Raw genomic sequence first — 20,863 nt, 5'->3', positions numbered from 1 at the left:
CAGACGAGACTATGATCAAAGTTTCCGTGCATCGCGATTAAATCAAGGTGGGGTCGATCATTGTGGAAGAAAAAAAAAAATCGCCTAACGCCCGTGTCGACGTTCGTACGTTCGTACTTTCTCTTCGGATAATAAATCGGTTGTTCTGAATTTTCTACATTCTTAGTTTCTTGCAAATCAAGAGAGAGAGAGAGAGAGAGAGGAGAAATTACTCGATCTTTAATCACCACTTATGTCAGAGCGACAGAACCCTAATCTGAAATTCACCAAGGCACTTTGCAAAGCCTGTTAACTCGCCCGTTCGTAAGCGACGAAAGTCGACGGCACCGTGGACGTCATTAAGCCGGAACAATCAGCAACACATCGGGACTCGATCGGCATTGGGACACGGTCGGCCACACGCGGTCAATCGGGATCCCAGATGGCCGCGAGAGGTGGCCTGTTGGTGGCTCCACAGGGAAAAGATGCACGGACGAACCGTTATCCTGGATCCTAGAAGAAGGTGCAACAGCTCTTTAAAGACGAGTCCACACTGTGTAACGAAACAATGTTCTTTTTTTTTATATATATATGTATTTGCAACACAGTTCTGTAAATTTTACAGGAATAACTCGTTCAAACTACACACGTTTACGCTGTTACACGTGTAATGAAATGCTAGAGTGTCAAAAGCACAAACTGACAGTGACAGAGAAAAATTAAAGTAATTCAAAATGATGTAACTTTAAAGTCGAAACGATGTTAAAGTCAAAATGATGTAACGTATAAAGTCTTGTAAGGTGGGCAAATCAGGATACTTTTTTGTTCTTGTCATTCTGAAGATCCAGATTTTTTCCCCACCATTTTATCGAACTTTGGACATTGTTAGGATTTCTTGAATTTCTGTCGTTGAGTCCCGATATTCAAAGTGGTGGAAAAAAAAATCGTACAGTTTCGCAAGTCTCGAGAGTTCGTTCCAAAGAGAAAACATCAATCTTTAAGACCACGATGACTTTAGTGAAAAAAAAAAAAAAAATATGCTAATCTTCGGAAAGAAAGAATCCACGACTGTCAAAGTAGAGATTTTACACCTTGCAATTATATCAATTTAAATTGTCATTTAAAAATCATAATTTTTTCATTTTCGTTGGTTATCACTGCATGTACGAATACACCAAAAAAATATTATAGAACAATATTAATATAATTAATATGTAATATAGAAGAATATTATAAAATATTGGAGAATTCCGTTGGTTATCACTGCATGTACGATTACACCGAAAAAATATTATACAACAATATTAATATAATTAATATATAATATAGAAGAATATTATAAAATATTAGAGAATTTCGTTGGTTATCACTGCATGTACGAATACACCGAAAAAATATTATAGAACAATATTAATATAATTAATATATAATATAGAAGAATATTATAAAATATTAGAGAATTTCGTTATCACTGCATGTACGAATACACCGTAAAAATATTATAGAACAATATTAATATGATTAATATGTAATGTAGAAGAATATTAATATAAAATATTAGAGAATCTTGCCAGGTAGACGTGATAAATCACAGTGAAAAATTTGGACAAAGTTTCTCTCTTTCGTTTCTAACGAATTATGTAACTTTGATGTGTAACGTGTTTTGCTGTAGTGTGGATTAGGCTTAAGTGTGGTACGGCGTGCCACGTCCTATGGAGGTTACGAAGCGCGCTCGCAATGCGCTCTCCTGCATCCGTGCGCGCGATATCGTCGACCACACCCAGCTTCTCTCGCTCTCTCGTTTCAGAACGATGGAGAGAAACGAGGGCTGAAGTTCTCAGGTATCGTGGCATCGATGGATTTGCATCCACAGTTTGTTCCACTTGCTCGCGATACAGCCGCCTCAATGGCGGAGAAAAATGTGACTCGAGCTGCACGACCGCCGTTTCCTTCTCTCCACTCTCCCCCTTGTTCACATTGTTCACGCTGCTGAATTCACTTTTAAAGAAGGAAACGAATCTTTCAAATTGCTGATCTCTGAAATTTTTTACCTTTTATATTTTATATTTTATAATCTGTCGCAGTGATCGATGCTACGATGTCAGTCAGAAATCGTTGGGATTTTTCTAGATTAAATTAAAAAAGAAATAATTGAGAAGGCTTTTAATAATCACTTTTAAAGAAACTTCTTTTAAATTTCGAATTTTAAATCTTCCAAATTTTATAATCTGTCGCAGTGTTCATGATCTATGCTACAATGTCAGAAATCGTTAGGATTTTTCTAGATTAAATTGAAAAAGAGAAGGCTTCCGAAATCACTTTTAAAGAAACTATTCTTTTAAACTTCGAATTTTAAATCTTTCAAATTTTATATATTTCTGTCGCAGTGATCTATGCTACACTGTAAGAAATCGTTGGAACCTTTCGTTGAGAAGGGTTCTGAAATCACTTTTAAAGAAAGAAACGAATCTTCTAAATTTCGAATTTTAAATCTTTCAAATTCTTCTGAATTAAATTTCATAATTTGTGTGCTACAATGTCAGAGATCGTTGGAACTTTCGGAAAGATGGAGAAAGGGCCGTAGGTGTTTTTTGTTTCGCAAAGATGGAGCAAGGTTGGCAACAGCGAGCTGCTGTGAAAGTGAAGAGAGTGAGTGGTTCGCGAATGTGTAGGAGGACAAAGTCGCGAGAACAGGAATAGAATTGTATTAATTTCAAATTGCATCAGTTTCAAATTTTGTTAATATGGAATAGTATTAATTTTGAAATTCATGGTATCTCCTTTTGCGAACATTTGGAATCTTTTGCTGGCATTTTTAACTAGAGTGAATATATTATGGTATATTAGAACAACTTTAACGGTTCGCTAACTTTTTGACATACGAGTGACGTATCTTATGAAATATTAATATCTGCACGACTTAATAATCTGATTGACACAAGATAACGCCAAGAGCGATAAAAAATTTACAATCACATAGTATCTAGATTAAATTGAAAAAAAAAAATTAAGAAGAGTTCTGAAATCACTTTTAAAGAAAGAAACGAATCTCTTTTAAATTTCGAATTTTAAATCTTTTAAATTTTCGGCTTCCAGTAGCCTCACTTGGAAAGGGGGATGAGAGGATGGTTAAAAACTATTTTTTTTTGTTTTTTGGGTCTCATTTTTATAATCCTCTAAAAAGTTTACGTTTCCTTTTTGTTTCACATCTTTTACTTTTGCAAGTGAAGAGCAAAAAATAAATGTCAACGTCAAAAAATTGATATGAAAGGGGTAACATCATGCCTAGTCACCCCTGTAATATACATTATATATATACTTTATTTCTTAATATTTTTTATTGTCTCTTCTCTCTTTTATTATATAAAAAACTAGCAAAGCTATCCATTCTGAGAATGGGATCTAGTGTGTTTTTTTAGTGTTTATTACATCTGTTTAATCGTAAACGCTATACAAAATTTTTTGGACACAAGTAACTCATATAACATTTACTACTTAAAATACCTATATGTATACATAACCAAGTCGTAAATCCTCCATAAAACACAATTATGCATTTATTTCTCACGTTTAAGCTCTAACCGAACACTTATAATTTTCTTAACATTTTCTGAAAAGAGGGATTCGAAAAATAACTAAAATTCTTTTATATATATAATGATAAGTTTATAAAAATCAACGTGTGGGTCATTTAAAAAGCGTGGGTCAGTGTCTGACCCGCGGGTCATAGGTTCGCCATCATTGACCTAGTGTTAAAATTCTTTCTTTCACTTTTCGGAGTGTCAGAATGACTTAATAATAATAATAATAATAACAATAAAACTTCCGGTATACTCCTCGAAGAGTCGGTCACGTTGGATGAAATAAAAAAAAATGAAGTCGCCCTGCTGGAAACACCGTTAAGCTATTCAGTATCTTCGTATCGCGAGCGATAAATCGCGAAACAAACCAAAGGAGACGAGAACGTATGTATAAATTTCACGAAGTGCGCACGCTGTCGTAAATCCTGGTGCGGAAAACACGCCCGCCTCTCTTCATTATGAAAGGATAAGGAGTATCCTAGCCTTTAACGTTCTGAAGAATTCCCGGTTCGTCATTTTTCCACCATCGCTGTTCAAGAGTCTACTTACACCGTGTTTTTACGCATCGCAAGACCGTTTCTTTCGTTCTTACTTGTCATAATGGACCGATAGGAAAGGCGTAGTATGTACACACTGTACGTACGTACACGAAACACGCAATCTTGCGTTTCCTTTTTGCTCGACGTATGAAACACGCGCGTCGAAATGTTAGAGCCGTGGTAAAGTTTATCCTTCTCGCTTGCAAAAGAACTGTTTACGGTCGACTACGTGTGCTCGCGAGAAAGTTCCGGCGATCTGTGCGAAATAGATAACGCCGGTCGCGGTTCGTATCTGTTCCGACTTTCTGAAATACGAAATACTTCTTCTGTTTCTCTTTTTTTTTTCTTTTTTTTTTTTTTTGTTACTATCCGTACTCATTTACTTTTGGAGTTTCATTTGTTTCCGGAGGATTACACGATTACGATCAATTATGCTAGTATAGATTAGATACAATATTACACATACAATATGTGATAAAAGATCGACAAAGTCTCAAGAAACAGACGTAAAGAATTGTAGTGTGTTTTTTTATATACCAGGGATCGTTTAGGTTCGATCTTAAATCTTCTTTGATATATCGAAGTTGTAGCTTTATGTAGATATTCAGAGCAGTTCAGTATTATATACTAGTATATAAGTATTATATAAGTCTTAGTATATTCAGTATTATATCGAATTGTTAGTAATAAGCCAGGAATGTCACAACACATGAGAGACAAGAGTGTCAAATATATGTATATTCATTAGGTTTCCTTTCGTTAGTACGAATTGAGAAAAATTCGCCAGACAGAATTCATAGAGAAACGAAAGTCAATTGAAAATTTGTTGTAATTAGTTGCCGGTTTACATAATTGCATAGAAACACGTGTCGCGCGCTTGTTTGTTAGACATGGCGTTCAAGATTCAGCAGATTTCGCAGAAAAATTCACTGACATTCTCACGCCCATGCTTCGTTGTGTAACATCATGCTATATTAGTTTTCAACGATAGAGCAGCTCGAACTGGTGAATGGTGAAGAGCGTACACCTTTCAGCTCTCCTTCCAGCTCGCAGTTTCGTCTCGCCTTGAACTTTGAGTGATTTCACATTGAACTTTGGATTCTTTTTTTTTTTTTTTTACAATTTACATTTTACAAAATTTCTTTCGTAGACAAACGTATTGACTGTATTCAGCTAAATAAAAACTTACCTACTAGTTGGTTAATAATAAACTTAGGAAAGAACTCATTCATATATATTTTTATATTATTGATACTTTTAATCGCAGTCAAAAAATTATTAAAAATATAAATTAAATTGATCAGAAATTGTTACAAATGATTCCCTATAAAATATGAATGTAACAATATATACACTCTCGCGCTGGATGAAACAAGGAAAGAGAAGGAATTGCAACAAGTGTCTACTTACTCCGAAACCGCATAAAACACACACACATACACACATATATATATATATATTAAAAATTCATCCTCCCGTTTCCATGGATCTTCTCGGTGGCAAGAAATCTCTATCCGAGCCGCCAGTGACAACTGGGAAAGGTCGCTGATTCACTATCTCCCACGGTGGACTGATTCCCTAGAATTCGTTGAAATTCCCTCCGTGAGATCGCAAATCTCGTCGCTCATTCGGCCGCGACGAACGTGACTGCCTGCCTGTTTTATTGAAATTAAGCCGGCGTTTCAGCTCCGGGTGACTCCGTCAGACTTCCAGCTCGAATTCACCACTGATATATTATCGATAAGTCGACATCGGGGCATTCGCGCGTGGGAGATCGCCGCGATGCCGGTAACACACCGACGGCCTGCCACGCCCCGCACAATTGCCAAGAAGTCGAGGCGGTAAATCAGCCGTGAAACCGAGATCCCAAGAATAGCCAATTCCCCGTTGTCGCGTCCAAATCCTCGAGATCATGTTCATCTTGTCGACGATGGAACAATAGTTGATTAACAGAACTCTTGTTCGATTGGAAATATATATCAGTCTCGTGACGCGCGAGCCAATTAACTCCTTGCGCTGGCAACTGATTGCGGACCGTAACGAGTGACCGAACCGTATAACAATAATTCGTCGCTTTCTTTTTGAACTCGTCGGTATGATATCATTTGATAGAAATTATCGAGAAGTAATAAATTTATTATCTGTTTTTGTTTTACTTAAATATACTTAAGCATACTTAAAAACTGAGAAAATATTACAATTTTGGAGGTTAACTCCTTGCGCCGGCAACTGATTGCGGACTGTAACGAGTGACCGAACCGTATAACAATAATTCGTCGCTTTCTTTTTGAACTCGTCGGTATGATAGAAATTATCGAGAAGTAATAAATTTATTATTTGTTTTTGTTTTACTTAAATATACTTAAATATACTTAAAACTGAGAAAATATTCCAATTTTGGAGGTTAACTCCTTGCGCCGGCAACTGATTGCGGACCATAACGAGTGACCGAACCGTATACAATATTTCGTAGCTTTCTTTTTGAACTCGTCGGTATGATATCATTTGATAGAAATTATCGAGAAGTAATAAATTTATTATTTGTTTTTGTTTTACTTAAATATACTTAAATATACTTAAAACTGAGAAAATATTCCAATTTTGGAGGTTAACTCCTTGCGCTGGCAACTGATTGCGGACCATAACGAGTGACCGAACCGTATACAATATTTCGTCGCTTTCTTTTTGAACTCGTCGGTACGATATCACTGGATAGAAATTATTAAGAAGTAATAAACCTATCGTTTTGCCTGGGTTACATTAAAATATATTTAAGACTGAGAAAATGTCGCAGTTTGGGGCAAAAAATTCTCGACGTGTCCCACGTTATTCCAACGCAAGAGGTTAAGAAACGGGAATCAATTTCGGTGGGTGACCGTGTATCTTCATTATCTCTCTCGGCCGAGTCGCGCGCGATCATTGATCATCATTTCCAGATTTGTTTGTTCCTTGACGAAGCGTCTCGGCTGGGAGTCGAAGCTTTTATCACCATCGATCACGCGTCCTCTCCACCAAACTTCGAACGCGCTTGCTCAAAAATCTCCATACGCCTGCATTGTACGTTGGAGTAGAGAGGAGACTCTTCGTCTCAGATGTATGTATGTCTCTGTTCGACACTCGAAAGGTATCCGCGTTTAGGAAGTTGAAGAAGAAAGTAGTCAGCGAATAATTCTCTCAGGACCGAGGTCGCGAGCAGCAGCCCCCCGTCACAGAAGATAGCGTATCAGCAGCCGGCGAAGGTGAAAAATGCGTCGGAGACGGTGTTACGACCTGGGTGTGGCGCACAGCCGACGCGCGGAGATCTCTCGCATATGTGTAACCGAAGGAACGGCGTGCCAGTGCTCTCTCTCTCTCTCTCTCTCTCTCTCTCTCTCTCTCTCTCCCCTGGCGTTCGCGTGTCCGGGAGAGTGTGGAGAACCGGGCGAAAGCACCAGGCCAACCGCGAACGTTACCGCGCGGCTTATCCCTTATATCCATGAGAAATACGGGCAGACGTTACGCAATCGTGTACTTCCAGTATTATGTACCGTGCTTTCTTTTCTCTCAGCCGCGGAACGTTTCGGTGAACGTATGTATATATGTACGCGCTTCAAGTGCCGCGTCTATCAAATTTGGCGAACCACGTTGGACGCACAAACGAAGGTTCTGCTTCGTGCTTTAAGGATACGAATATTGTTTGAAGAAAATTGTCGAAGAGTCAAAAAATATATAATTTTAGATATCTTACGTATCTCCCACGTCGTGTACCATTTCTGATATCTTGGGTTAGTTTGTTCATTCGACATGAACATTTTTAATATGAACAAAGTGACTTCTCTGTCTTTCTGGTCTCCACGTTTGTTGCAGTAGTAAATGAATTTGAAGCTCTCAAAGAGCCAAAAAATATATAATTTTAAGTATCTTACGTATCTGCCAAACTTCGCATCATGTACCATTTCTAGTATCTTGAGATAGTTTATTCATTTGGTATAAACAAAGTCACTTCTCTGTTGCATAGTATATTTTCTGGTTTCCGCGTATATCATTATAATAAATGAATTTCAAACTCTCAAAGAGCCAAAAAATATATATAATTTTAGCTCCATTTTAGCCGTGTACCGTGTACCATTTCTAGTACTTTAGTATAGTTCACTCCCAAACGAGCACGCCAAGACGAAACGGAACGTCACGAAAATTAATTAAAAGCATTCCAGACTTCGAAAGTTCGATAATTTAAAAAACACTCGCGTGAAAATCCTACGTCGCACTGGGAATTTTCTAAATTCGTCGAGAAAACTTCCTTCCAAGAATCAGTCCCACGATCCTTCCAAATCGAGATTCTCGACACTTGGAGCGACGAAACGAGCCCTCTCGATACAGTCGAAAATCTCGACTTTCTTTTCATACTCTCGTCTATAAAGCCTATAAATCTTGACTTTCTTGTTGATCGTGGCTGATCTCATCGTTCGTCTGACCCACCCATCGTTGCCTCTCCATCTTTGGACGATGGAAAAAGCTTTCGTCCTCTCGTTTCTCTCGTGGCCATTTCGTTCGGTTGGTAGCCGGTTCGTCGACTTCCCGGCGAGAGACCGCGCATTTTAATGAATATTACGCACGCACGCGATGCATCCTGCTCCTCGAGTCGCTTCCGATCGCCCTCGCCGGGATCGGTTGCTGGATCGCGGCCGATAATTCATCGTTAATCAAACGGAATCTGCTCGGTCCTCCAAGGACGTCGAACGAAACCGAAAAGAAGTCGCTGCGTGCGTGTCACACGATATACCGAAACGTCCTTCGTCGTTTCATTAATTAAACGCCCCGTGGTGGCCATTGCGTTTTTTCGTTACTTTTTGCTTTTCGTTTATTTAACTTCTTTCTTTTTCTTAGATAGCTTCTTACCATGTGAATCGAATCGGCCATTATATCGAGCAAATTGTGAAACAATGGGCTTAAAATCTTGTGCAATAACATTCACGGTTACATTTTTCTCACGTGATACTCTGACCGTCAATTAAACCATCCACGCCGATCAGAAAACGAAATTGCAGATTCGTTTCCACGGCGAGATGCAATTTGAACGTCTCGAGTAACAAGGTCGATTATAAGGTTTGCGGCAGATTCGCGAGAAGATTTCGCGTGTTTTAAGGATTCGTAATTTACATTCTCGGCGATCAGTTTTTCGTGGAATTTTTATCTCGAACTTTGACCCGCTTGTTTCGCCAGTAGAAATCGGCACGGAGAAACGAAGCAGCGTCTGTGTCTTTCGACAAAGAGAAACGATTGTTAAATCTCCTTTCAGTCGAATTAACCCGTCGATCGAGCAACGAACGTGCATTTCTGGTGCCCGTTAGTGAGAACCGGAAAAACCACAGATTCACGAAGGATAGTTTTCCTCGGCGAATAGCCACGTCCTTTCCCGTCACGCGAGCATTGCTCGGCGGCCAATTACGAGCGATTAATCGAGTCGTCCGGCGGTAAAGAAAAAAAANAAAAAAAAAAAAAAGAAACGAAAAGAAAAAACTGAGAAACCCGTCTATGACGAATGAACGCGATGAACCTCCCGTCTTGGGAATCGCGAGATGGCTTCGTTCGTTTCACGACCAGTTCTCCGCCTTATTCAGAGTTTCAGGAAGCTTGAAAGACACAGCAGAGAACAAGGGACGAGAGAGAAATGGAATTAACAATTTTCATCGGGCAGAAAATTGAACGACAGAGGCAACGGATAACCTTGACAATTCGAAACACCCTGATCTTCCTCGGTTCGTTCGGACAGTTAAATACCACCGATAAATTTTCCACCAAGAACCTCCTTAGGCCAGCTGCGGAACGCGTCGTCCGTAATCGTTTGTGGCGATTGTGACCGCTTGGGTCACAATCGCTAATGATGAGAGGGCGGGAGAGAAAGAGAGAAGTGTGCGCCGTCTGAAGAAAAGGATTCATCATATCTCACAGCATTCTCCTTCATTCGAGAGCGACAGAGAAATTCAGGCTGCGTCAATATAAATAAATAAATATAAATAAATTAAGTAATATTTAAGTAAAATTATTAGATACAAATAAATATAAATAAATTAAATATAATATATAAATAAATTAAGTAATATAAAATTATTAAACATAAATAAATAAATAAATTAAGTGATATAAAATTATTAAATAAATATAAATAAATATAAATAAATTAAATATAATATAACCTAATATAATAATATAATATATTTAATTTAATTAAATATAAATAAATTAAATAATATAAAATCAAAATTAATAATTCTATTCAACATGTATATGTATATTAAATAATCATATCGAATTCGAGCTGGAACACCTCGAATTATTACTAACAATATTATATTTATTACATTTTATAAACAAATATTATATTTATTACATTTTATAAATTTATATATAAGATAAAAGAATATAAATAGTCTTCTATTATATTCTAAATTAAATCCTGAAACCAATTCTGATTCACCTTCAATTAAAAATTCGATTTAAATCAATTAATAAACTAACAATAAATATAAAATACAGAGGATATAAAGAAAGTGGAAAATTTTAAATTCATTCGATAAAAAGTTAAATCAATTTAAAATTACCGTCCGAAGAAAAGGATTCGCAGCATCCTCCTTCATTCAAAGGCGACAGAGAAAGGGGATAAATTCAGGCTGCGTCTTAGCCAATGAATAGAAGGAATCCAACGGGGTATTCAGGAACGCAATCGGCTTTACGAGCGCTGCGTTCGGCTTCCGGAATTTTTCTATCCCTTCCGGCGAATCCTCGCCTCCCGCCTCGCCTTGCCCCCGCGAATTTACAGTTATTCTTCGAGATGTACACGCGTCACGGGTGCGGTTCGTTCTCTCTTTCTTTCTTTCCCCCGTGCGAGTCGAAGATCGTCTCTCGGTACGAGAGTCTTCTGATTCCTATGGATTTTTTCCATTCCACGGGACGAGAGAAGGCGCGGTTCGAGCCGACGATTCGTTCGGATTTTCGTCGTTCATCTCCCGCGTGCGATTAGCTATTTACGCGACCCGTTATCTCGGCGAGCACCGCGAGAGAGTCTGAATCGTACGTGCATAGCAGCAAGGTTGTTCCCTGTCTTTTGATGAAAGCTTCGATCAGAAGAGAGGGTGGGAGAGAGAGGAAGAAAGAGAGAGGAGAATATTCCTGGACGGTTTGTCAGACGGGGAAAGGCTGGCGATTTACAGTTAACTTGGCCAGATATGCGGCTGGAGGGCGTGTTTTTACAGAAAAACAGGCGTGGGTAATGCCGTCATTTTCCCGCGCAACCGTACGCGTACGCCGTACGACGTCTCTCCAGGCGTCGGGGGATTAGGCGATTCGAAGAAGAAGAAAACCTCGCTTCCACAGGGGCTTCCCTTTCGATGATTTTCTGTTTAGCCCCGGCCGTTCAACGGGGAATGATTTATACGATGACGTCGGTAAAAAAGCCGCGAGTCTTTCAATTTCAGTCTTTTAACGCGAAGCGTTAACGCGCGCGCGCGCATCCCGCGGTGATTGAAGCAGTTACGAGCGGTTGAGTAATTGCGTTCCGCCGACGTTGGTGGCTGACATTCGCGTCTTTCAGCGAGGATTCACGTTCTGTATTGATTGATTTTCTTTTTTTTTTTTTTTCATTTAAAACGTAATTCAGTACTCGTTAAATTATAAATTATATCCGTTGCAAGGGACTGGTTTTGTATCTCAATCCATGAACAGAGAGACCTGCATGCTTTAATTAATTATCGCAAGACTGGAGAGAAATTTTACTCTTTTACGTGACTTTTGTGTCGTTCGTTCGACGAAATTCTTTGACGAAGAGAGAGAAAGAGAGAGAGAGAACTCTTGTCCTTTCGTTTCCTTGATGAGACCCTCTTTTTCACTCGATCCGACTCGTCGTTACGTTGTCGTGCATTAACATCATCACCGGGGGCCATCGAAGTGGACAGCTCCCTCTCTCTCTCTCTCTCTCTCTCTCTCTCTCTCTCTCTCTTTCGCTCAAGTAGCCGAGTGGCTGCCCCAGCCGCAACCGTTAATCGCGAAAATCATCTGGCCTCTCACAGGTGTTCACCGTCTCTTGCCTTTTTCTTCTTCCGCGCAGCTCGACCTTCGACCCTGGATCGCTGGACCCAGACCAGGCAGGCACCTCGATCACTCGAAACACTCGTCTCGTTGTGTCTACCGCCATTACTTACCATTGCCTCATTATTGCATTGGGAAGATATTTGCTCGAATTACCCTCGATCGAAAGGCGACATGGAAATGCGTGGTGGATCGTTTGAGGGGAAAACGAACATCTTTGCGCCGCTAGCTCGAAATTCGGCGAACCGAATTTTGACACGCATGTTGTCGCTTCCGCATATACAGCACATATATCTTTTCTTCTGGTTTGCATTTTTTCCCTTTGTGGAAATAAAAGAGCATTGAACGCCGAGAATACTGCTTCTTTCGCTCCATATTGACAATTAAATATTGCTGAATAATGTAAAAATATAAACCTCTTAGAGAGACACAGAGATACTGAGTAAAGATTGTTTCAAATAATCGTTCCTTGTTACCCGCAAAATACGAAATTACTTTTTACTCGATCGATAATTGACATGAGATTTTTGAATTGGCTCACAGCTCGTGTTAGACGAGTCCAAAACGAATTTTTTGGACGATTATTTACGAATAATTTTAACACTTTTGCGACGCTTACGTCAAAAAATATAAATTTATATTATTTACATGAATATGTACATATAAATAAATATCATGAGAATGATATAAATATATTATTATAAATATAATATAATATAATATGTAAATGTAAATATAATAAATAAATATATTATTATAAATATAATATCTACATTGATAGTTTTAATGGTTGCATTTTTACTGCTGCTATCTGCAAATAATATTGTAAATTCCAAGGCCGAATTTAGTACAAGTAACCCAACGAAAAAGTGTCAACGCCGTAACTTTTCCTCTCGACGATACGATGCTAAAGAATATCTCACGTAACATAACACACATACCAATTTTAATTTTCTCTTCTCAAAATATAACAAATATACACAGGCGCGTTAAACGTGATTTCACGGTAAAGACGAAAGCAAATTTCATCGTCAGTTTCCGCGCACGTGATTTTAAATTACCGGCAGAACAAGAAACAAAATTTCTGACTCCTAAATGTACAAATTATTTGTTTCGCTCGAGGAAACAAATTTCTTGGTCACGTTTCAGTTTCCGAGCAGCGAGTGGAACGTCCCCGTGAATTTTCGCAAACCTCTAGCAAAAAACGAAGTTGATTGGCGGGTATGGAGAAAAAATTTCTCTTTAATGCGCGGATTTCGTGACGCGGAATCTTTTTTTCCTATAATTAACCTCTTGCGCTGGAATGACGTGCCACGCACGTCGAGAATTTTTTGTTTGTCAGCAAAATTGTAATATTTTCTCAGTTTTAAGTATATTTAAGTAAAACAAAATAGGCAAAAACAAATAATAAATTTATCACTTCTCGATAATTTCTATCAAATGATATCATGCCGACGAGTTCAAAAAGAAGGCGGCGAATTATTGTTATACGGTTCGGTCACTCGTTATGGTTCGCGATCGGTTGCCAGCGCAAGCGGTTAACCTCCAAAATTGTAATATTTTTTCAATTCTAAGTATATTCAAGTAAAACAAAATAGGCAAAACCAAATAATAAATTTATTACTTCTCGATAATTTCTATCAAATGATATCATACCGACGAGTTCAAAAAGAAAGCGACAAATTATTTGCAGTGTACGGTTCGGTCACTCGTTATGGTCCGCAATCAGTTGCCAGCGCAAGGGATTAACCTCCAAAATTGTAATATTTTCTCAGTTTTAAGTATATTTAAGTATATTTAAGTGAAACAAAAACAAATAATAAATTTACTACTTCTCGATAATTTCTATCATACCGACGAGTTCAAAAAGAAAGCGACGAATTATTGTATATGACTCGGTCACTCGTTATGGTCCGCAATCAGTTGCCAGCGCAAGTGGTTAAAACCGAACGACGATTTTCGAGCCTCGAAAGTCACGGAACCGCCGCGTGAAATCAGGAATAAATACCACGGGAACAGAATTCGCAATGAAACAGCCGTTTCGATCGTTTCAATTATTTTTTCGTTCATTCGCGTAAACGCACGAATGAACCTCCGTCCCGATATGGATCGATGCCAGGGGTCACGTTCCCCCGTGATCGAGAATCACGTACTATCTTCAAAGGATTCCGCGACCGCACAGTAATGCCAACGATGTGTTTGATGGGCGTCGTCAATTTCGCCGGCATTGAAGGTACATATCTCGAGAAAGAGGAAATTACTTTGCTTTCTCTTCTCTCTCTCTGTCTCTCTCTCTCTTTCTCTACATTTGAACTTTTCGACGATATATCGAATGGTATGCCTTATGGTGAACATTGTCTCAAATATTATAGCCGTATATGGTCGTTGATTTTAACCTCGACAACATCAAGGATTGTAACTATACTCTTCTCCGTAATTTTAACGAGTCACATCGATATTCAGACAATATTCAAACTGTCATAATTTTAGAAAATTGGAATTAGAATGTTATGATTTTAGAAATTTTAGAAAAAGAAATGGTATGTTAATAAATTGGAGTTTATTTCGAAGCTTGTAGCCTTTACTTTCGAAGCAAATTTTTGTAAAGAGTTTTATTTCAAAATGTTTTTATTTCACGCGACGGATGTGTAAGTGAAGAGAAAATGCTATAAATTATCGTAGTGTATAAAAATGTTGAAAAACTCTTTTCACGAATCTGTATCTGCTTCATGTAGGTCCGCGATTTTTTCTCCGTTCCATTGAGCTTTAAATATTAGACTTAGACAACAGACTATTTTTATGAAATCCTAACATTTTTGTCGTTGCATTCAAAGTTCAATAAATAACGAAAAAGAATTTCAGCGAATTGTTACAAAGGGGAAGCTTCAATCTTCAATTCACGAGAAAAATGTTTCATCGACTTTACGTACTATGACAATCATATAGCACTTTCGAAAAGAAAAAAACTTTCACTTTGTCATCTGGTACACAATGCATACACGAAAATATGTTAGAATAAAATAAACGATGCATTTTAAAAGTAGAGCCTCCGAAATTTAAAATGAGCCTCAATTCATTCTCTTTGCGAAATTACAACAGTTTCAATATTCAAGTGTCCGAATATCAATGGTATGCATTCTTATCGATTCTGAAACGATAAGACGCCCGATTACGATAGGTATCGCTATCGATCATCCTTCAAATACAATTTACTTCGCCATTGTACGTCGTTGATTCGCAATCCGGAGCATCGATAAGCTTTTCCTATCACGAATCGCTATTAACATTCGTTGCATCGGCCGAACGCAACGCGGCGTCTTTGAAGCGGTTGTCGGTTTGCTTCCTCGATCGTCATAATCACCTGATACCAGGCCCGATACATATTCAACGTGACTAGGAACACGACGGGTCTCTGTATATAGGAAGCACGGACACAGAGCAACGCGCGTTTAACCACTCACGCTGGCAACTGGATTGCGGACCATAACGAGTGACCGAACCGTATATAATAATTCGTCGCTTTCTTTTTCAACCCGTCGTTGTAACATCACTGGAAATTATCGAGAAGTAACAAATTTATTGTTTGTTTTTGCCTATTTTGTTTTACTTGAATATACTTAGAACTGAAAAAATATTACAATTTTGGAGGTTAACCCCTTGCGCTGGCAACTGATTGCGGACCATAACGAGTGACCGAACCGTACACTGCAAATAATTTGTCGTTTTCTTTTTGAACTCGTCGGTATGATATCATTTGATAGAAATTATCGAGAAGTGATAAATTTATTATTTGTTTTTGCCTATTTTGTTTTACTTGAATATACTTAGAACTGAGAAAATATTACAATTTTGGAAGTTAACCCCTTGCTCTGGCAACTGATTGCGGACCATAACGAGTGACCGAACCGTACACTGCAAATAATTTGTCGCTTTCTTTTTGAACTCGTCTGTATGATATCATTTGATAGAAATTATCGAGAAGTGATAAATTTATTATTTGTTTTTGCCTATTTTGGTTTACTTGAATATACTTAGAACTGAAAAAATATTACAATTTTGGAGGTTAACCCTTTGCGCTGGCAACTGATTGCGGACCATAACGAGTGACCGAACCGAGTACAATATTTCGTCGCTTTCTTTTTGAACTTGTCGGTATGATATCATTTGATAGAAATTATCGAGAAGTAATAAATTTATTATTTGTTTTTGTTTTATTTAATATACTTAAATATACTTAAAACTGAGAAAATATTACAATTTTGGAGGTTAACCCCTTCCGCTGGCAACTGATTACGGACCATAACGAGTAATCGAACCGTATAACAATAATTCGTCTCTTTCTTTTTCAACCCGTCGGTATGATATCACTAGATAGAAATTATCGAGAAGTAACAAACTTATTGTTTATTTTTGCCTATTTTGTTTTACTTAAATATACTTGAAACTGAGAAAATATTGCAATTTTGGGACAAAAGATTCTCGACGTGCGTGGCACGTCATTCCAACGCAAGAGGTTAAATTAGAAAACCCGATGCCTCGTTGGAAAACGGCTGGAGCGCCGTTTCGTAGAGATATTCGTTCGAAAAAACGTTTCGCGTAGAAAATGTGAACGCACCCAGTCGGTGGGTGGCGGCTGTTGTTGATTAATAATGCGCACGATGCACTCTCTTACCTCGCGCATAAATTACGTCCCACCGTGATGTTCTCGTGTTCGTCTCGATCGAAGACGTTTTGCCAGCGAATCGGTCCAGTTTGAAGATGCGAGATCCAGTTTTAGCAAGTCGTCTTCATTCATTTCATAGTAGTTGAACATTTCAGGAATTTCGTTCGGTGAGTTATGCTGTCTCGAATCTCTGCGATTTATGAAGATCTTTCTTGTTGGATCGGTCTGTTTTTACAATAGGAGATTTATTTTTGGTAGATGATGCTTATTCTCGTCGTATAATGAAACAAGTAGTGATAGGTTTTACGAATTTTATTCGGTAACTTCTATAAAATAAATTCGATAAATTAAATAATCTCAATCCTTCTCTGCGATTTATGAAGATCTCATTGGATCTCTGATAGCTCGAATCGGTCTAGTTCTAAGATACGAGGTGTAATTTCCATAGATAATCTTCGTTCATAGCCAACATATCACGTGAAAATAGTTGAACATTTCAGGAATCTCGTTCGATAACTCCTGCCGTAATTCAAACTATCTCAAACCTCTCACGACTTACGAAAAGACCTTATTACATCTCTGATAGTTATATCATTGGTATAAAACTGAGTTCTCAGTGGAGAAGAAATCTAATCAAAACCTCGAGCACAAGGTAGTCGAGCGTTTCTTCCTCTAATCGAAATCCGAAATGTGCAAACAGAATAAAACGGCGAGCTCACATTTCACCGTACAAAGGCGTGTACGTACGCGTCCTCTCCGTAGATTCGCGTTCATGTTCGTTAGGCAAAGCATACAAGCAGAGGGGAAAAGGACGGAGAAGGGCGACGAGGACAGGTGAGAGGCGCTCTCGATGCAAAAGGAAAGGATTGGAGGAGGATGGATCGTGGATGGTGTGTGCATCCGCGGAGCCGTGTGAGTGTGTGAGTGTGTGTGTTGGGTTTCGCATAGTTTATCAATGCGCGTAGGCTGGTTCGAGAACACTGCCGAGGCAATAGATTACAATTATCCGAACACGCCTGGCTAAACGTGGGAGTTGCCAGCGCGCCAACGGACACGACGAGCGGATCGACGCGGATCCGATTCTCGTCAGACTGCGCTCGACGATTTTTTCATCATTGCTATTATACACGCCATTCTCTCTTTTTCTGGCGTTAAAAAGTTAAATTTGCAAGCAAAGATCGTAAATAAAGATCGACTTCAAATCGACGTCGAATCGTTTTGCTTGAGATAAACTTTATTTTAAAATTTCAAATCTTTTATCTTCTTATCTTCTTGTTATCGTGACTTTAAGTAGTACACACAGTAAGTAGAAACGTTCAACGTTCAACGCGCACGATCGATTCAGAAAGTCATCGATCACACGTCCCACTAAACTGCGAGACTCGACGTTTTTCCCCGCCTCGAGAGAAGACAAATCTCAGGCAATAACGTTCCATCGAGACAACAACGAATCGAGCGAAAACTTTTCTAATTCCTCGCGATGCAACAACAGGCAACGCGAGTTCTTTCGCATTGTTCGCCGCAATCTTCGATACCGTTAGCCAAGCGCCGCGGCTCGATTTCCGTTTGATTCGTTTTCGCATCGCGGAAACGATCCCAGGATCAAGGTCCGGGGAACCTTGTGGAAGCTAGTCATCATCATCTTCATCGTCGTTGATCCTGAGTGCGCGCGCGCGCGCGCCGTAGCCTGCTCTCCTACGCAGGTCTCGCGAAACGAATTGGTATTGTAGTCGTGTAGTCGAGGTCAAGATCTTCGATTTTTATGCACATCGTACGTAAAATATTTCTATTTCTGTTTCTGTTGTAGAGAATTTATCTATTTTATTTCTATTTTATTTATATGAGATTTAATTTAAAAGAGTAGCAAGTGATTTTGTTCATTTGAAAAAAAAAAAACGTTCGTGGAAGATAACATCAACTAGTGAAAAATTGTCAAAGAATATTTTTAATTCTATCTTATTTATATGAGATTTAATTTAAAAAAGTAGCAAGTGATTTTGTTTATTTGAAAAAAAAAAAAACGTTCGTGGAAGATAACACCAACTAGTGAAAAATTATCAAAAAGTATATTTAATTCTATCTTATTTATATGAGATTTAATTTAAAAAAGTAGCAAGTGATTTTGTTCATTTGAAAAAAAAAAACGTTCGTGGAAGATAACATCAACTAGTGAAAAATTGTCAAAGAATATATTTAATTCTATCTTATTTATATGAGATTTAATTTAAAAAAGTAGCAAGTGATTTTGTTCATTTGAAAAAAAAAACGTGGAAGATAACACCAACTAGTGAAAAATTGTCAAAGAGTATATTTAATTCTATTTTATTTATAGATTCTTGAGACTTAATTTAAAAAAGCAGCACGTGATTTTGTTCATTTCAAAAAAAAACGTTCGTGGAAGATAACACCAACTAGTGAAAAATTGTCAAAGAGTATATTTAACGATTCACGGTGTAGGTAAACGTAGGTTGCGTACAGTGCCCTTAAGGGTTCGAGAGGAAACGACAAGGATCCACCATCGGTGTACGTGCGCTCACAACTGAATTAACCGCGTCGTTGTCTGAATAGAGAAATATCAAGTGAATGTAAATACGGTAAAAATCCACGCGTCATCCGGTTGGCGAACCGCATCGATATTTCTGCGAACAAGCGGCTGGAAAATCTGTATTGGTAAATTCTTCTACACGATCTGTTTATTAACCCACGTACGTGAACTTCTGATATAGATAGCATTCGCGTAGAATGCTCGTGATGCTTCGCTGAGAACATTTATTGACTACAATATACGAACGTTCTGCGTGTTTTATGTTTCTTCCTTAAATTAACAGCAGCACACGCGTACAAATGCTGGCTTCGCTCCAGAGAATTCGAGGAAGGGTATTTATATAGTTGAATAAATTATAATCTACTTATCAGATCGATTATTCTGTTGGATCTCCCCGATAAAGAAATAAAATTTATCGACCAGCATACTGATACAAATATCAGTATGTTTTACGTTTCTTTATTAAAATTACAGCGTACAGACATTTACGAATATTAACTGTGCTCCGGAGAATCCAAGAGAAAGTATTTATAGTTGAGCAAGTTATAACGTAATCATCGGATAAATTATTCTGCTGGATAAAAAGTAAAATTTATCGACCAGTAAGTGATACAAATATCTGTATGTTTTATGTTTCTTTATTAAAACAACAACGTTTACAGACATTTGCGAATATTGCAAGTGAATCCAAGAGAAGGTGTTCACAGTTGAGCAAATCTAATCACGAACGACGCGCGAGTTGTCGGGTTAAATTTAGAGAAGTTGTTCAAAATGTTAAGTAACTTTCCTTTCCTCGATCAGAAGATACCGAGAAAGCAGACCCGGCCAGAACCGAGATTTTGATATCTGTCCGATGCAGTATTTTACGCTGTTCGATCGAATCGCCCTAACGCGGAAGGCCAAGCGAACTCGAACGATAACTTTCTCCCATTGAGAATTCTGCCATACACGGGCAAGGAATTTATCGGTGGCCGCGCTCTTACGATTCGTTACTGAATTCCCTGGCTTGTTCTTTTAAATTAGCTCTCTGCCATCCCCCAGAGTTCCAACCGGGCGCCATTTCGATCGCGTTTCACGGATCGGATTCTTATCGTTGTTCGTAGAATCTTCACAGTTCTATTTTCGCAATTTTTGGTGCTGATGCAAAATAATCCAGTGCCGCAGAAATTTCACCAAAAATTCTAAATCTCTTCTTTGCTATCGGGTTATAGGCGTTTGTAAAAAGTTTATCCAACGCAGTTACCGACCAATCATTGAGTTACGTGTAATTACTGTCGATAATTGATGCAATTATCAGTGTCCGGGGCATCATCGTCCGATGGACAAAAACAAGTGAGAGAGTGAAGAAGCGTAAAAAAAAAAAAAAATCGATCGATCGAAGATGCAATTAGCGGCCTATCTGGTTCATCTGGTTCCCCCCTTTCGACTGTCGTGGCTAATTGAGGCTAATTGCGATGATCATCCGTCTTACGACTTTATTCGCCTGTTCGAG

General features: G+C 38.4%; 1 protein-coding gene across 1 annotated transcript in view; it reads left to right on the top strand.

Moving 5' to 3' along the window:
* LOC122533264 (neurogenic locus Notch protein) overlaps positions 1 to 20,863 on the top strand; it is a 261,439-nt gene that overhangs the window by 228,297 nt on the left and 12,279 nt on the right. The window lies entirely within an intron of this gene.

Source organism: Frieseomelitta varia, unplaced genomic scaffold, assembly GCF_011392965.1.
Source record: "Frieseomelitta varia isolate USP_RPSP 00005682 unplaced genomic scaffold, Fvar_1.2 scaffold_514, whole genome shotgun sequence".
Lineage (NCBI taxonomy): Eukaryota > Metazoa > Arthropoda > Insecta > Hymenoptera > Apidae > Frieseomelitta > Frieseomelitta varia.
The sequence above is the reverse complement of the archived record's forward strand: the minus strand, read 5'-3'. Positions and strand labels throughout refer to the sequence as shown.